This window comes from Nycticebus coucang, chromosome 13 (genome assembly GCF_027406575.1).
Source record: "Nycticebus coucang isolate mNycCou1 chromosome 13, mNycCou1.pri, whole genome shotgun sequence".
Classification (NCBI taxonomy): domain Eukaryota; kingdom Metazoa; phylum Chordata; class Mammalia; order Primates; family Lorisidae; genus Nycticebus; species Nycticebus coucang.
The window spans coordinates 51,632,945-51,652,108 of record NC_069792.1 but is presented as its reverse complement, the minus strand read 5'-3'; the positions used below and the strand labels follow the sequence as shown (position 1 = coordinate 51,652,108).

Genomic DNA, 19,164 nt, shown 5'->3' with positions numbered 1-19,164 from the left:
AACCACTTATTATATGTCAGACACTATCCTTAGTGCTTCTAAGAGTCTAGGAGATTGGCTCATTTTAGAATCCATTTTATGGATAATTGAAACTGGGAACAGAGATGTGAAATAACTTGCTTGAAGTCATAAAACTACTATGTGGCACAGCAGAGATGTAAAGACATGCTTTAATTTAATATATTAAATGTGTTTTAATAGGAGACTGTTTCAATAAATAATACACTCCAGTTATAGACTACTTAACATGGATATTTAAAAGAATAAGGTAGCTGCCAGGCATTGTGAGGGGCGCCTGTAGTCCCAGCTAACTTTGGAGGCTGAGGCAAGAGAATCGCTTAAGCCCAAGAGTTGGAGGTTGCTGTGAGCTGTGATGCCATGTTTCTCTACCCAGGGTGACATAGTGAGACTCTGCCTCTAAAAAAAAAAAAAAAAAAAAAAAAAAAACGAAAGAAAGAAATAATAATAATAAAAGAATAAGGTAGATCCATAGATAATTTCACAAAGTGACATCATCAATCATTTTCTTTCAAGAGAAACTACATATCAGAGCTTGCCAACTAAAATGCCTAAGGGTATTCAGCAGGATATTCTTATTCATATCATGACCTAGATAGCTCTAATAGATTGCCCCATGTGGAACATGAGTATATTATTTCTAGAGTGCCTGATTTTTTTCAAGGAAAACTATGAAAATCTGATTTTTTAAAGTAAAAATTTGCCATATTAAATGAATGACCACAAAGTACCTTTTTTTTTTTTTTGAGACTGAGTCTTACTCCGTCTCCTTAGGGTGGAGTGCTGTGGCATCGTACCTCACAGCAACTTCAAATTCCTGGGCTCAAACAGTCCTCTTACCTTAGCCTCCCAAGTAGCTGGGACTACAGTCACCTGCCACAACACATGGCTAGTTATTTTTTTTTTCTTTTCTATTTTTTCTTTCCTATCTAGGAGTCTCAGATTGGTTTCAAACTTCTGAGCTGAAGCAATCCACCTGCCTCGTTCTCCCAGAGTGCTAGGATTACAGGTATGAGCCACCCCAGGCCCAGCCAACAAGTTACATTTTTAAAGATGAAACATAACGTTTCTGAACAGACCACCCACTGTTTCAGGTTGAGAACTCTATAAATTAATAATAATAAATTAAGGACAGTTATTCAAAGCGACTTGATCAAAACTTCATTGAACCAGGCTTGACTACATTACCATATCTAAAGAAATATGTCTTATTCAAATCCACTGAAGCCTAGAAAAGTGGAGAGAAAGTAGTGATGCACCAAGACAATGTTGGTCCTGGTACTGCCCATCCTAAGAAGCAACCTATAAGGTCAGATATAGTGTGGACTCTGCATAGGCTTCTGGAAGAATGACAGAGAACTTGGACTCTTTAGCCAGAACACATGTGTCTGAAGCCCAGCTCAGGCACTTAGTAGCTTCTCAAAACCTCTGTGCCTTCATGCTCTGTTTGTAAAGCAGGGATCTAACTGTGTTTCACAGAGATGCTGTGAGAAAATAATGGCTCGATGCATAGCAGCTATTATTACTATGGAGATGGAGCATTAGATTACTAGAGTCTGGTGCCAGAAACCATTCTTATCATTTAAGTCTTTTTTGCTAACACTATTTTCAGAAAACAATTCCTGATTATCATAGACCTGTGTAAAATGAAAGAATGTCTTTGGCCTGAGAGTAGGAGAGCAGACGCTCTTGTAGTTAAAGACCTTGGTATAAATTAAGAAATTGCCATTCTTTTTTACTTTTATTTTTTAGAATTGAGAGCTAAAATTGTGTGTATTTACAGTATACAACATATTGTTTTAGAGTATAACACATTATGGACTCTGGCCAATTAGCACATGCATTACCTCAAATAGTTATTTCTGTGATGAGAAAACTTCACATCCGTGCCCTTAGAATTTTTCAAGAATATAATATATTGTTAACTATAGTCACCATATTTTATAACAGATCTCTTGAATTTATTTCTCCTAACTGAAATTTTATAAACTTTGACCACCATCTTCCAACTCCCCACTCTGCTACCCACTGGACCACTCCAGGCCCTGATAACCACCATTCTGCTTTTAACTTCTCTTGGGTCACTTTTTATATATGAGTGAATTCTTATACCATTTTTCTATGTCTGGTTTATTTCACTTAACCTAATGTCCTTGAGGTTTAGCCATGTTGTTGAAAATGCCAGAATTTCTTTCTATTCGTGGCTGAATAGTTACCTCTGTGTATATATACCACTTTTTTTTTTTTTTTCCCATTCACCCATTGATAGACATTTCGGTTGACTGCGTATCTTCACTATTGTGAATAATGCTTCAGTAAACATAGGCATGCAGATGTCTTTTTGACATAGCAATTTCTTTTCCTTTTAATAGTGTCTAAAAAAGTAACCACTGTGATCAGTCAAAATATATAGGGTAAATGAGAAATTGTAGCCAAATGTACCTTTATTTACAAAATCTTCATTACAAACTTTTACAAAGAGGTGGCCAACAGGTTATAGAATATTTTGTAAATACAGTAGAACCTCTGTTAAGTTGACCACCCAAAAGACTACAACAAACTGGTCAAGATACAGAAGTGTTCAACATAAGGAAATGGGACTACCCTACTGGTGTGTACCTGGAGTGCATGTCTGTTCTGTGAGAATTAGGTTAATTTAAAGAGATGGTCAGGTAGGGAGGTGATCAACTATGGAGATTCTACTGTATTTATGTAATTTGTGTATGATGCATTTAGGAGTGACTTTTGGGACACCTGTATATACCCAATTATGGAATTGCTGAATCAATAGCAGTATAATTTTTTTTTTTATTAAACCATAGCTGTGTACATTAGTATGATCGTGGGGCACCATACACTTGGTTCATAGATCGTTTGACACATTTTCATCACATTAGTTAACATAGCTTTTGTAGCATTTTCATAGTTATTTTGCTAAGACCTTTACATTCCACATTTACTAGGATTCACATATACCCTTGTAAGATGCACCGCAGGTGTAATCCCATTAATCCCCCTCCTTCCCCCTCCTTCCCCCCTCCCTCCCCTCCCTTGCCCCTTTCTCCCTATTCTTAGGTTGTAACTGGGTTATAGCTTTCATGTGAAGGTCCTACATTAGTTTCATAATAAGGATGAGTACATAGGGTACTTTTTCTTCCATTCTTGAGACACTTTACTAAGAAGAATATGTTCCAGCTCCATCCATGTAAACATGAAAGAGGTAAAGTCTCCATCTTTCTTTAAGGCTGCATAATATTCCATGGTGTACATATACCACAATTTATTAATCCATTCGTGGATCCATGGGCACTTGGGCTTTTTCCATGACTTAGCAATTATGAATAGGGCTGCAATAAATATTCTGGTACAAATATCTTTGTTATGGTGTGATTTTTGGTCTTCTGGGTATATGCCCAGTAGGGAGATTACAGGATTGAATGGCAGATCTATTTTTAGATGTCTAAGTGTTCTCCATATCTCTTTCCAAAAGGAATGTATTAATTTGCATTCCCACCAGCAGTGCAAAAGTGTTCCCTTTTCTCCACATCCACGCCAACATCTCTGGTCTTGGGATTTTGTGATATAGGCTAGTCTCACTGGAGTTAGATGATATCTCAAAGTAGTTTTGATTTGCATTTCTCTGATGATTAAAGATGATGAGCATTTTTTCATATGTCTGAAGGCCGTGCGCCTGTCTTCTTCAGAGAAGTTTCTCTTCAAGTCCCTTGCCCAGCCTGCGATGAGATCCCTTGTTCTTTTCTTGCTAATGTGTTTGAGTTCTCTGTGGATTCTGGTTATTAAACCTTTGTCGGAGACATAACCTGCAAATATTTTCTCCCATTCTGAGGGTTGTTTGCTTGCTTTACTTACTGTGTTCTTGGCTGTGCAGAAGCTTTTTAGTTTGATCAAGTCCCAATAGTGTATTTTTGAAGCAGCTTCAATTGCCCGGGGGATCCTTCTCACAAAAAAACTCACCCAATCCAATTTCTTCAAGGGTTTTCCCTACACTCTCTTCTAGTATTTTTATAGTTTCATGTCTTGGGTTTAAATGTTTAATCCAGTGAGAGTCTATCTTGGTTAATGGTGAGAGGTGTGGATCCAGTTTCAGTCTTCTACAGGTTGCCAGCCAGTTCACCCAGCACCATTTGTTAAATAGGGAATCTTTTCCCCACTGAATGTTTTTAATTGGCTTGTCAAAGATTAAATAATGGTAAGTAGCTGGATTCATCTCTTGGTTCTCTATTCTGTTCCAGACATCTACTTCTCTGTTTTTGTGCCAGTACCATGCTGTTTTGATCACTATTGATTTGTAGTATAGTCTGAGGTCTGGTAGCGTGATTCCTCCTGCTTTGTTTTTATTTTTGAGTAATGGCTATTCGAGGTTTTTTCTGATTCCATATAAAACGAAGTATTATTTTTTCAAAATCTTTAAAGTATGACAGTGGAGCTTTAATGGGGATTGCGTTGAAATTATATATTGCTTCGGGTAGTATGGACATTTTAACAATGTTGATTCTTCCCAACCATGAGCATGGTATCTTTTTCCATTTGTTAACATTCTCAGCTATCTCTTTTCTTAGAGTTTCAATGGCAGTATAATTTTTAACTTTTTGAGAAACTTCCATGTTTTCCAAAACTGCTGTTATTTTAGAAGGTTTCTTTTTCTGCAAATCCTAGTCCACACTTATTATCATTTCTCTTTTTGGCAATAGTCATTCTAATAGGTACTAAATAATACATCATAGCATTTTTCATATATTTCTTGGTCTTATATTGAGAAATGCCTATTTAGGTCATTTGCCCATTTTTAAAATTGGTTTTGTTTTTAATTGTTATTGAGTTGAGTTCCTTCTATGTATACTCTTAGATATTAACCCTTCATCAGCTATATAGTTTGCAGACATTTTCTCTCATTCTGTAGATTTCCTATGAATGCTATCAATTTTCTGCTGCGTAGAAGCTTTTAATTTGGTGTAATCACATTTTTCTATGTTTTCTTTTGTTGTTTGTGCTTTTGTGGTCTTGTCCAAGAAATCATTGCCCAGACTAACGCCATGAAGATTTTCCCTTATGTTTTCTTCTAGCTTTACAGTTTCATGTGCGTTTAAGTCTTTCATCCCTATTGATGTGATTTTTATTTATAGTGTAAGATGAGGGTCTAATTCCATTCTTCTATATGTGCATATCCAGTTTTCCCAATACCATTTAATGAAGAAACTACTTTTTCATGATCGGGTGTTCTTGGCATCTTTGATGAAAATCAGTCAACTGTGAATGTGTGGATTTAATTCTGGGCTCTCCGTTTTGTTCCATTGGTCTGTGTCTTTTTCATGCCATTACCATGCCGTGTTAATTACTGTAGCTTTGTTGTTGATTTTAAAATTAGATAGTTGGGGGCAGCTCCTGTGGCTCAGTGAGTAGGGCACCGGCCCCATATGCCGACAGAGGTGGGTTGAAGCCCAGCCCTGGCCAAACTGCAACAAAAAAATAGCCGGGCATTGTGGCGGCCGTCTGTAGTCTCAGCTGCTTGGGAGGAGGCAGGAGAATCACGTAGGGCCAAGAGCTGGAGGCTGCCATGAGTCCTGTGACGTCATGGCACTCTACTGAGGGCGGTAAAAATAAATAAATAAAATTAGATAGTTGGATGTCTCCAGCTTTCTTCTTTTTGCTCAAGGTTTCTGGGCTATTTGGGGTCTTTTGTGGCTTTATAAAAATTTTCTTTTCAATTTCTGGGGAAAAAAATGCCATTGGGATTTTGATAGGGACTACATTGAATCTGTAGATAGCTTTGAGTCATATGGACATTTTTTAATTAAAAAAAATATTCAATGAAGCTCAAATCAGTGTATCTGATTGATCTGAGCTTGTTCACTGCTAAACCGAGAAATACGGCTGCTTAAATTTCTCTGCCTATATTTGTCTGTGGTAACCAAGATGTAAAGGAATCTGCTTCATTGAACTTTAAACTTCTTATTGTCCTTATTTTTCTGGATCTTGACAGATTTAGCATCTTTTCACCTGGCTGTGATCAGAAAATCCTTGATGTCTTTACCTTTTCTAAGCATGGCCATTAGGCATGCAGAAATGGTGTGGACCAGCACAGCAAGTAGTGAGAAGTGAGGAGGATGGAACAGAATCCATATGGATATTTTATTTCATTTTTTTTCACAGTTTTATTGAAGTATAATTTACATAATACAAAATTCATACATTTTAAATGTACAGTTGGTGAGTTTTAGTAAATTTATACAGGTGTGCAATTATTGCCCCCAAAAGTTTCCCCTGTCTAATTGCAAGCATCACTTCCTGATTTTAAGGCTTCTTCAGATAATTACTTATCTGATTTCTCTCAAAGAATGGTAACTTTTTCAGAAATTTCATACTAACAAAATAATTTAAAATGTAGTCTTTTGAGTCTTTTTTTTTAAAACTCAGCTTAATATTTTTAAGGATAACATGTTCTTTTGATCCAGATGTCTTTCCATTTATCTACATCAATGTTTTACTCTATTCAGTGTACAAATCTTTCACCTCCTCGATTAAGTTTACTCCAACAGGTTTTTAAAATTTGTTTGCTATTTATTTATTGTAGTTATTGTTGATAAGATTGCTTTCTCGATTTTCTTTTTTTTTTAGGCACTTTCAAGATCATATTTATTTATTACTTCAGATAAAAAGACAGTATACATATTAAGGAATCCCTTAAAATTCAACTCTAGAGTTAATACACCATCTAGTACTTTTGCATTGAATGTTAACCAAAATGATCTCTAAACACCTGAAAGCCCCACTATTAACATGAACTATGGTAATAAAAATTTGACTTTTATTTGTTCATTGTATATTATTTATGAAACCGATGTTGGTAGGATAAACAGTGATAAAGAAATAGTAAAAATAAGCTTTAAAAAGCAAAGGTTTATACTCTTACAATGCTAATTATCATAATTGCATATAAAAAATTAAATCATAACAGAGCTTTCTGTTACAAAATTTTTAATCATCTGAGTTGTAGTCATTACTTGCTTTCCATTTTCATGCAACATCTGCTAGGAGTGACATTTGATTTCTTTCCCTAAGAAAGTGTGAGTAGGTAAGTGACATTTCAGAGCAGACATTAATTTACTGTGGACAGAAAAAAAAAATCTGTACTCAAGATTAGTACTGGTCACAAGCCTCTTCCCTATGTAAATTATTTAAAACAAAACAAAACAAAACAGTAAGACTACAAAGAAAAAAAATTCCAAAAAGGAGATGCATAGGCAAAGAGTACCATGAATGGCACAGCTCAAAAAAATCTGGGCCCACTCGGATGCATGTCTTTTCCTCTCCTTCAATGAGGTCTATTTTGCCATCACTTAACAATGACTTCTGAAGCAAGTGACGGGCACCAGGTATACAACTAATTAAATCTGCAAAATACTAAGATGGGGGCAGGAGTGGCCAGAAGGAGAGATTGATATATAACTCAAACTATATACGGCAAAACTGGAATGCAGCCCATCCCAAACTGGCTTTGTGAAACAATTGGACCTTTATGATTTAATAGTTAAAATTATAACAAGTGTAATGATACAATAGATTTACACGGGAAGCAAAATCCAAGGGGCATTTTATATTAAGTATTTACTGTGCTGCTTCTATTTAAAAATAATTTGCTAAGTATACATCTCAACAACTGAGGTCTATGTAGAAAATGTCCTAATAGATACAGATATTTACCTTTGGTGAGTTGAAGGCCTTTTTGTGGCTTCTGTCTGAATCATAGCAGAATGCTAGACACACATGCACATGTGGGAAAACTCAAGCTGAGATAATCCACAAGTCGTGCATGTGTGAGGAGACTGGAGGTACTCTGAGAGTCAAAGTATACCAGAAACCTACAACAGGTAACAGTGAGAATGGCAACAGGGAATGGAATGCCGATATGGCAGTAAAACTTTTTTTAAAAACAGAAAGAGGAAGGCCTCTCGTACCAGCAGAATCCCGCATACATACAAAAAGGAAAAGCCTCCCACCATTTCGTGAAACAAAAGCAGATTATAGTGTGGGGCAGTACAAACTGCAGAAAACCAGAAGACAACAGAAGGAAATCTACTGGTTTACATGAAGGAGAGCGTCTCACACTGAGCAGTCACTTAGTGAACGCCGCCACCACGGCCCACAGGACCTCGTTGGTGTTGGCCTTCAGACACTCCACTTCAGGGTCTAAGTCGAGAAGCTGGTGCACTCTCTTGGTGGCTAAATCATACTGCTCATCCAGAAGAGGAGCGAAAGCATTCTCCAGGACATCCGAGGCGTGGGCCAGGTAAATGAGGGCCAGCAAGCACTTGTCCATGCGGTGGGGGTCATTCACCCATTTGTCAAGAACAGCTTCTTGTACTTTCTTAATGAGGCGCTGCTTAATGTTTTTATTTGTGAGGGGATGTGTTGTCATGTCAAAAAGTAGGATGTTCTGTTTCTCTGTCGTCAACACGCCCTTTTCCACCAGGTTTTTAGCTAATCGTTCCTGCACGTTTCTTAACTGATAATGTAATTTTAATGGGTTCCATGTCTCACCACTAAGTAATTCAATCCAGTTCTGGACCGTTTCTCGAGGCTGAGTCTCCTTAACGTGCTTCAGAGCTTCATCAAGAAGGACATCTCCTGTTGGCGCATCCGACTTAGATTACCTTTCTTGTTAATAGACTTTTACGTCTCATTCCACAAGCCTCTAGTTGTAACCTTCCTCTCAATGCTAATTCAATTAACATACAGCCACGTAATCCAGATGATATACAGTCATTCCAAAATGATGTGTAACCCTCGCGGTCCTTGAGACCCAGCAGGAGCACCTTCTCCATCAGGGTCAGTGGCGTTTCCTGGGAGTCTTCCTTGTCGTCGTCGTCCTGCTGGTCACGGCGGCTCTGCGCGTAGTCCTTGCCGCTGCCGGCGCCGCCGCCCGCCGCCCGCTCCTTGTCGGCGGCCTTGCTGGAGGCCTCGGTGCGCCGCTGCACCAGCCCTGAGCTGCGCTGGGTCAGCGAGGTCATAGCTCCGGCCGAGGCGCCGCGCCGGACCGAGAGGGACGCGGGACCAACCGGGTCTCTCTCCTCTCCCCCCGCGGCCTCGGCCCCGGGCTTCCCTGTTAAACCCGGGCGCCGGGGTGACGTCCTTCGGCCACAGGGCTGGAGGCAGTCATGGGGAGACGGGTCGGGGCGAAGGGGGCTGGACCGGCGCCGGCGAGCCGGGAGAAGGGCGCCTTTCTGCCTGCTGCCGCGGCCGCTTTCTCAATTTTCTTCTCAGGTAGGTAGTTGTTAGTGTGTAGACATGCCACTGATTTTGAATGTTGATTTTTTATCCTTCAACTTTACTGAATTCATTAATTAGTTCTAACTCTAAAACTCTCACTTTAAAGTTTTATTCATAGAAGATCCTTTTATCTTCAAACAGACAGTTTTGTTTTTCATAATTTCAAAATATTAATGGGTAAAAATGTTTTGTTCATGGATAGTTTTGGAATGCTTGAGTCAGAGCTGTTATTGTGCCCTTCATCCATATACTATTCACTGTAGCCCTTAGGTAGATTTTTGCCCCTCTCCACCTTCTCCCTCCCTCTTGCTTGTTTTCTAATAACTTTCACTTCTCTCTGTGTCCATCACTTAGTTCCAGTTTATTAAAGAGTATATTACATGTTTATTTTTCTATTCTTGATATGCTTTTCTTAAGATATTGGTCTCAAACGGACATAATTTAACTTCTTTCTCAATTGGGATGTCTTTTAGTTCTTCCTCTTGCTTAATTTCTTTGGCTGGGACATCAAGTACTATGTTGAATAGAAGTGGCAAGTGTGGGCATGCTTGTTTTGTTTCTGATCTTAAAAGAAAAGCTTTCAACTTCACATCCTTTGAGTGTAATGTTAGCTATGAGCTTCTTATATATGGCCTTTATTGTGTTGAGGTACATTTTTGTTATAGCTTATGTGTTGATAGTTTTTCTTATGAAAAGATGGTGAATTTTGTAGAATGCCCTTTCCACAACTGTTGAGAAGATAATTATGAATTTTGTCCTTCATTCTGTTAATGTAGCATATTGCATTTATTGATTTGCATCTTGTGAATCATCTTTGCAACCCAGGGAAAAATCCCATTTATGATAATGATTGATTCTTTCAATGTGCTGTTGAATTTGGTTTGCTAGTATTTTCTTGAGAGTATTTGCATTTATGTTCACTGGGAATAGTATTCCATAATTTTCTTTTCTTGTAGTGCTGTTATCTGGTTTGGTGTCAGGGTAATAGAGGCCTCTTTGATTTTAGTGAATAGTTTGGGAAGGATTGGTATTTGTTGTACATATTTGGTATAGTTTTATAGTTTAACAGTAAATAATGGGGTCCTAGGTTTTCCTCTGATAAAGACGTTTTATTTCTAATTTAATCTCGTTACTGGCCATCCAGACTTTCTCTTTTTCGATGATTTAAGTCTCGGTAGATTGGATATGTCAAGGAATTTTACTATTGCTTCTAGGTTGCCCAATATGTTGGCATATGATTATTCACAAGTCTTTTTTTTTATTTGTGTATTATAATTTGTAATGTTTTATTCATTTCTGATTTGTTTCTCCTCTTCTATTTTTAGTTAACTAAAACTTTGTTGATTTTTTTTTTATCTTTTTAAGATATCAACTCTCCACTTCATTGATCTCTACTATTATATATTTTTTGGGGGGATAAATTATGAAATTTATTTATATTTTACCTTTTGAAAGCCAGAACATAACAAATTTCACTTTCTGGAAAGTTATCTTATTAGAAATACATGAAGTGCACTTAATACAAGGAAATAAGTTTCTTGGTACCACCAGTGAGATAGACATATGCTCTCATTAGTTCCCTCAAATAAGGGTTTTGTCAAATTTCCCTCCTAATCTCTACTGAGATGATTTCAATCCAGGGAGGTTTGAGTAAACTTTTTACAGAAATTACAGTGAAGCAGTGGGCCTTTAACATTTGGGTCCTCCCAAGTACACATCGGAAAAAACTATTTTGCCCCAATAGGCCCCATCTTCACTGGTAACTAAGCACTGGCAACTCTTTATCAGCAGGCAGGGGGAGACCACAGCAGCAATCACAGGCCCAAGCCCACTGTCATCTGAACCTCAGCCACTGACCAGAAAAAATTTCCATATTCATACTAGATGTGTGACACAAAAGAACAAACCTAAATCCATATGCCTTTTGGTCAATCAGAGGTTCTGTTTCTACAGATTAGGCTGATAGCTCTTAGCCTTATATTTACAAATATTTGTAGAATATGTTGAACTTCTAGCTTCTAAAGCTGTTACTGAATTTTCTAGTAGACAGCTTTTGCTAACAACTGCTCGTTATGACATGTGCCTTATGAAGTGTGTCTCTCGGAAGAGACAACTGAGTGCAATAGTGGGTTTCCTACAGCTGTGCTCTACGTTCAGAAAGCAGATTTTCAAATATGGATTTACACGTTGAAACCAATGTCATAAGAAAACCATCTGTGGTATAAAAGCAATGGTCAGTTTAAGTTACCAAGAAGAAGATAAAAGAATTAGTATCTGCTTGGAGCCTTCTCTTCTTTCTTATTCATTTGAGGACTCCTTTTCATGAATCAAGCACAAGAATGCAGGTAGGCTCCCAGAGAGGCAAACATGACACGGTCATTTGAAAATACCTCATTAGTTTGAAAATTAGAACCAAAAAGCTATAGATTCCCACCTCTCTTAGCTGACCCTCCTCCCCACTTACAGATTAAAGAAATTTCAATCTTCCTGACCTGGAACACTTCCACTAAAAACATATGGTTATACCTTATCCTAAAAAGGCACCATGCAGGCATTTAAGACTGAACCAGTTAATTCTAAGGATGTGCAGGAGTAGTAGGAAAATATCACTAATCAAAACTTTCAGCATTGGATCATGCTGAACTCAGAATGCTCACAAGAGGTCCTGGCTGGCTTGGAGGACCTGAGAGATGAACACTGGATGGGAGTGAAAGAAAATATTACCATGAAAATGTGACCACCTCTCACTCCCTACCATAGGAATGTGACCACCTCTCACTCCCTACCATAGGAATGTGACCTTTTGTAACTGTTCCAGAAGATAGCTCCCCTAGCTAAAGCGAATGTTTATTGTTAAAGACAAATATTTGACTGTTGATCTTATCTTAAGACAGTTGAATAATGAACCAGAGTTCTTCTTATCTGGTTAGAGCCCCAGCTGTGTCTATTCCCTCTTACTTTATGATTAGAGCCTCTGCCATGTCTGCTATTCCCGCCTACTTTGTAGTTTTTGCCTTTATAAGCTTGTAAAAACTGCTGTGCGGGGCTTGACTCCTCGGCTTCTAAAAGAGTTGTGTGTCAAGCCCCGGCATGCAGGAATAAAAATCCTCTTGCGTTTTTGCATCAAGCGGCGTCTCTTGCGGTTGATTGGGGTGGTCAGAGCTCCGGGCAGAGTGGGGGGTTCTGCCCCAAGTCTTTCAGGAGGAATGAGTGTGAAACAAGAACAGGGTAGAGGTGAAAAGGCTGGATTCTCTTCCAGAAGAAGAGGCAGAAGCTCCAAGAAGCAACTAAGAACCAATAGACTAGAGCATGTGACAAACAAAGTTAACAGCAGGGAAGACAGCTTTGGAAGAGCCGAAAGGAAAGGAGGGCTCTGACCTGGGGACCCTGTCAGAAGTGACTGTCCCAAGGCCATAGATCATTTCCAACTCTGTTGTACAGTTATGGTGTAGGAGTCAAAAGTTTCACATTTAACACATAATGGAAGCTCTGGAACATGAGACGGATGGTACAGACTCTGCTCACTGGTCAATGATGGAACGCTGCAACACTTGATTCATCATGTCCTCTTCATCAACATCATAATCCACAAAAGTATCATAAAAAAACTGGTGCTGGCGCTGGATGTGCTCTCTGAAGTTGGCGCTGTGGTAGTTGGGGTCTCCCCAGGGCATAGAGGCACATATCGGACAAACCACAGATTTGGTATCCTTGCTGTGGGATAGTTTGCAATGTTCCACAAGTCCTTCCTGGTCAAAGTTCTTCTCAGGACAATAAGGACAAGGAAAGGTATAACGATTTGGGACATTCCTTGGCTGAAGGGACACATCCTTAGTGGTGGCCAAACCTTCCATGATATAATTCTGGTATTTAGAACAGGTAGCCACATGGGCTCGGATCTTGGACAAGAAGAAATTCTTACGGCAGCCATGGCAAGAAGTCTCTGTGCTCTCGATCTGCCGCTCGAGCTCCTCGGCTCGGACGCCAGGTGCCAGAGGGCTGCGACAGACCCCACAGACAGGTTTCTTCGGCTTCAGACATTCCTGCAGGCATGCAGAGCAAAAGACGTGTCCGTAGGTCACCAGCACAGGCTTCTCGTACACCTCTAAGCACACTGGACACATGAAGGGGCCTAGGGGGTCGCCTCCGCTGCCGACCTGGCCCGCTGCACATCGCCCTCAAGTTTCTGCTGTTGCGCTGCCATCTTGTTGTCCTACTATTATATTTTTAATTTATATTTCATTTATTTCTGTGCTCTTTATTTTTTATTTTTTTTTCCTTCTCTAACTTTGGGCTTAATTTGTTCTTTTTTTCTGCTAATTCATCAGGTATAAACTTAGCTTGTTTATTTGGTATTTTTCTTCCTTTTGAACATGGAAGGATATCCATAGATGTGTACTGCTGATTTCCTCTCAGAATTGCTATTGCTGCTTCCCAGAGTTTTGTGTTTCCATTTCAGTTTTCCTCAAGGTCTTTCTTAAAATACCTTTTAATTTCTTATTTTATCTATTGGTTTATAGGAGCATGTTGTTTAATTTCCACCTATTGTGAATTTTCCAAAATTTCTTCCGTTATTTATTTCTAATGTTATACCACTGTGGTCAGAGAAGATCCCTGATATGATTTTAATCTAGAAGATATTTTTAAATGAATACCAGTGAAAGCACAACTTAGAAAAATGAGTGGGGAATAGTTAATACCTTAATTTAATGGAAAGTTATAAATGTGGAAGTTTGTATTAAAAATAAAAGAAGATTGAAAGACAAATCTCATATGATCTTATTCATGTATGGGAGCCAAATTTGATCAAACAATTGGTCTCATGGAGACAGAGAGTATAATGATGGTTACCAAAAGTTGGAAATAAAGTTGGGATGGTTAGTGCATACAGAAATGTAATTACATAGTTACATAAAAGTAATACGTATAGTAACTAAAATCAACAATAAGTTAGGGTATGCTTTCAAGAAACTAAAAGAATGGAATTGGAATGTTCCTAACATAAACAATAAATGCTTGAAGTGATGTATATTCCATTCACCCTGATTTGATTAATACACATTGTATGTATGCATCAAAATATTACATGTACCCTATAAGCATATGCGACAACTATGTACCCATAATACAGTACAAATAGAAAATTTTAAAAAGTAGAAGTTTTTAAATCGATATTCTAAGCTTCACTCAAAGAAGATAGAGAAGAGTAATTTGAATCAAAAATACAATTGACACAAGCCCTGTACAGTTAAAAATCAATGTACAAATTTAGGTCCCCCCAAATTTGACCACTAATAGCCTGATGCTTACTAGAAACATATTGATAACATAAACAGGGTTTATCTCAACAACATAATGTTGATTTAACATTAAAAAAAATCTGTCAAAATAATTCACCACACTAATGGAAAATAAAGGCAAAATTCATATGATAATACATTTGGCAAAAGCATTTCACACAATTGAGCACCTACTTATGATTAAAAAATCTCTCAGCAAACTAGCAATATAAATAAAACTTTAATACATCACAGTGAAATACTGAACTCTTTCCATTTGAAATCAGGAATAGGGCAAGTATTTCTACTCTCACCACTTTATTGTCATTGTTCTGGAGGCCCTAGTTAATTCAGTAAGAAATAATAACAATGATAGCAAGGATATCAATAATTTAAGGTTTAAAAAGGAAGAAAGAAAGGATCTTTATTTTCAGGCAGTATGATTGTTTAGTTAGAGAATAGAAAAACATCTGCAAAAGAAAGGCTAGTAGATCAAATGAGTGAATTTGGAAATATTGCAGTATAAAATTACATGCAAATATCAATTTGGTGTCCATATACTAAAAATAAATCACTAGAAATTAAAAACATGATAGAATGCACCTCTAGTTTGAAAAATAAAAAACATGACTGAGAATATATTCATAGAATATACATAGCATATTCTTGATGGATTATACTATGTTGAGGACATCAGTTATCTCCGGTTTGATCAGTTTGATTCAATGAAATCCCAGTCAAAATCAGGTATTAAAATATAAACTAATAACTCAATTGGAAATTGTATGTGGAAATGTGAAGAATCTAAAGTATTCAAAATGATTTTGAAGGAGACAAAGCTAAGGAACTTAAACTTACTGATTTCAAAGTTAGTACAAAGCTACAAATATCAAAATAAAAGGTGGCCATAAAGTTCGTGTGCAATTTAAACCACGAAGTTTATGGGCACCATATATATGGTATTTACATAATTTAAGATGAATAGATAATTGAAAGGGAAAATACTTATACATTATATGATCTTATCCATGGTTTCACAAAAGAGGCGTCACAATTTTCAGTGGGGAAGTATTTATTTAACAAATTATGTGGAACAACTGAATATTAAAATGTAAAATACAAATAAAATATCTATCTTGACATCTCTTTTACAAAATACACAAAGATTAGTGTGAGATTTTCTATCTGCCTAAATTGAAAAGCTAACATTATAAAGCTTCTAGAAACAAACACAGAGAAACATTTCTATGACACGTGATAGGCAAAGATTTTGTAGAATCTTAAGAGCACTAACCAGAAAGGATAAATATAACTAATTGATTTGACAAATATAAACACTTGCTCATTGAACAGCATTCTTATGAAAATAAGCAAGCTGCAAAGTGGGAGAAAATATTTGCCATGTATATGTGTGTATATGTCTACATATAGTAAAGAGAAACTCCATAACTCAACAATAAAGAGACAGTTCAATTAAATGATGAGTAAACATCTGAACAAATTATTCTTAAAGAGTAATATATGGATAGTCACTATACATATGAAAAGATATAGCTAGTCATCAATGAATAGCAAATTAAAACCAATAGATAACATATCATATGACTTATAACGGCTAAAATTAAAAAAAAAAAATAGCCAGCAACACCAAAAATTAGCAAGGGTGTTATAATCACCTAGGCAACTGTTAGGTAGTTGCTTATTAAGTTAAGCATATACGTACCCTAAAGCTCAATACTTCCATTCTAGCTATTTTTATAAGAACAGTGAAAATGTATGTCCAGGAAAATACTTACATATGAAAGAATGCCCAAAAGAGCATGATACATAATAGCCACAAGCTAAAAACAACATAAATGCCTATCGCACAGGAGAATGGATATACACATAACTATATTCACATAATGTAATAATATTGAGAGATAGAAGTACAAACTGCTGATAAATGCAATACCATGAATCAATCTCAAAAGCATTGTATTGAGAGTTGAGTGGATACTCACAAAAAATACAGAATTTTTTATATAATTTACATAAACATGCAAAATTGGCAAAATTAAGTGTTTACCTGTGATGCCAGAGGGATTCCCTGGGAATGTGCATGAGAAAATACTCAGTAGTGAGGGATATAATATTTATCTGATTTTGAATTACATAATGTATATATTACATAAATGTATATGATTGTCAAGGATTGTTAGGGTTTATGTCTTTCACTGTATGTAACCTTTACCTTAATTAAAAAATAAGCCAAATGGGGACAAATGTTATATATTGGACTAGAATTAAAAGACCTCAATGTTGGAAAACAAAAAGACAAAAGGATGTTCAGCTCTGGAGAGAAGGAATAGAGTTAAGTGTTAAGGTTCAGCATAATAGCTCTGAGAGGGAATCTAGTTTAATTTTTTGTGAATAAGTACTGGACTGATTAAACAGATTAAGGTACGTAAGCATAAAGTAGGAAGATAAAAGAAAGGAAGAATTAATTAATGAAAGAAGAATGTCGAAGCGAACATTTATTGAGTGCCTGCTACTTTACATATTTTGTGATAGGCACATGAGAAAAAATATAACCCACATTACTATCTTTTAGAAAATAAATATTATTTTTATTTTACAGAGGATAGGAGAGGCCTGGAGAACTAAAATCTAAAATCCATAAAAGTAGACAGTTCTACTAAAGAAGATGCGAGTAAAATGGTGAATCTTGAGGATGAATTAACTCAGTTTATACACATTTCAATTTTTCTGCATAGTATAGTGAAAAATGTTTCAACTAAACTTTGAATTCAAAGATCATAAAATTTTCAGGTGGTGCCTGTGGCTCAGTGAGTAGGGCGCAGGCCCCATATCCCAAGGGTGGTAGGTTTGAACCCAGCCCAGGCCAAACTGCAACAAAATAAAAAGAAATTTTAAAGATTGTAAAATTTTCATAAAAATATTAATTTCTGAAAAGTCCTAAAAGTATTAGAAGATTTTTTTCCATCCGGGGTTACGTCTTCATGTAGAAAAAACTCATCGGAAGCTCAGTAACAAGCAGATGGCTCCCTTGGATGGGACTTAAATAAGACAAGCGACCAAATATTTTAGTATTGTTCCCTGACTTACAACCATGTTCATCCAACTCAGGGCCAGAGAGGATATAGAAAAAGGTGATGGTATTACACAGCAAAACAAAACACTAAGCGCAGACTCCATACTAGGAGCTATCGGATTTGAATTTAACAGAAGGCAGCAACAAAAATGATCATGCCAAAATCACTTCCTTGTATAGAATAAAGACAAAAAAAAAAGGACTTGTCCCAAAGGAAAGCCTTTGTTTCATAGTGACTAATGCCTTTTGGATGTGTTCCAACTTGTTGTGTACATGCTATATTAATAATAGAGAAATTCATAGAGAATAAATTAATTTCTCACAATATCTTAACTGATGTTAGAGAATAACCTTCCCCTAGGAAAAGAAGTGTGGTCATACTCCATACATTTAGGACCTGTGTAATTAGGGTTGGCAGGTGAAGAAAATTTGTAATTCACTTATAGAGTATGAGCCTGCATTTCTTTCTCTCTAAAATGAAAAGATAAGACAAGTTTTATTCAGCTCTTTTCAGTTCTAACATTCTTTTGGGTGGGGGGGAGGTGTCAATGAACTATGACAGCGTTAAAAGATGGCTTAGCACTGCAAGTTCTTGTCTGTAATTCCATTCTGTGCATACGGGTGTCTCCACCTAGAGTGCAAAGCGGGAAAGTTCTCCTTCCCAGGCTGTAGCCTCATTTTCTCCTCCACTCTTCCGTCTATTCTAATTGTAGATCCCAGTTAAAAGAACTCAGTGAAAGCAGAGCCCATTAGGTTTTACATAGTTCTCATAATAAGAAGGAGTGTGAAATCAAGAGTCTGTACATTTAAGATGTGTAACATACTTAAGCCTGAAAAGGGAGAAAATACGGTTAAACTGATGAATTAGAATCAAAATCATATATTATTTTCTTCTGCTAAATGTACCTCTAAGTTGAAAGTATTATCCTCTCCCTTTTTTGACATAGTATTTCCTATGCCATGTTAACATTTTCTTTGACTTATTACTTGGATGTGGTGTTAACGTTACAAAGATTAGTTGATGCTTTGGAAATGAAAGTTTTCTTCAATCCTATCCATGCTCTACTCAAAAAGTTCTTTTTTTCTTGATTAATAAACTATTTCCATCTCATTTAATTAATTATTTTTATTTATTTATTTTTTGCAGTTTTTGACCAGGGCCAGGTTTGAACCCACTACCTTCGGTATATGGGGCTGGTGACCTACTCCTTTGAGCTACAGCGCTACCTCTCATTTTAATTTTTTAACATACACAATGGGAATATCATCCTTTAAATGTTGCATGACCGGAGACGCGAATGAGCTGCAGCTTTGCTGTAGGCGTAAACTCGCTCCTGTAATTATTAAGTCAAGAAACAGACTATACACCATGGGATGGCATATAGCAAAATTCTTTATTCCAAGTTTAAGTTTTATACTCTTCCAGTCACGTACACACCTAATCTATTATCTGTTAGTCTCATCATTATCTTCTTTTACCTATTT

General features: G+C 36.9%; 2 pseudogenes across 2 annotated transcripts; both read right to left on the bottom strand.

The window, feature by feature from the left end:
- Positions 1-6,894: 6,894 nt before the first annotated feature.
- On the bottom strand, positions 6,895-9,161 carry LOC128563654 (Golgi phosphoprotein 3-like; annotated as a pseudogene). The gene has a single exon (XR_008373850.1). The product of XR_008373850.1 is annotated as a Golgi phosphoprotein 3-like (transcript).
- A 3,379-nt stretch (positions 9,162-12,540) lies between these two features.
- Positions 12,541-13,510, bottom strand: LOC128563656 (E3 ubiquitin-protein ligase RNF114-like; annotated as a pseudogene). Its single transcript, XR_008373851.1, has one exon. The product of XR_008373851.1 is annotated as an E3 ubiquitin-protein ligase RNF114-like (transcript).
- Between the last annotated feature and the right edge of the window lie 5,654 nt (positions 13,511-19,164).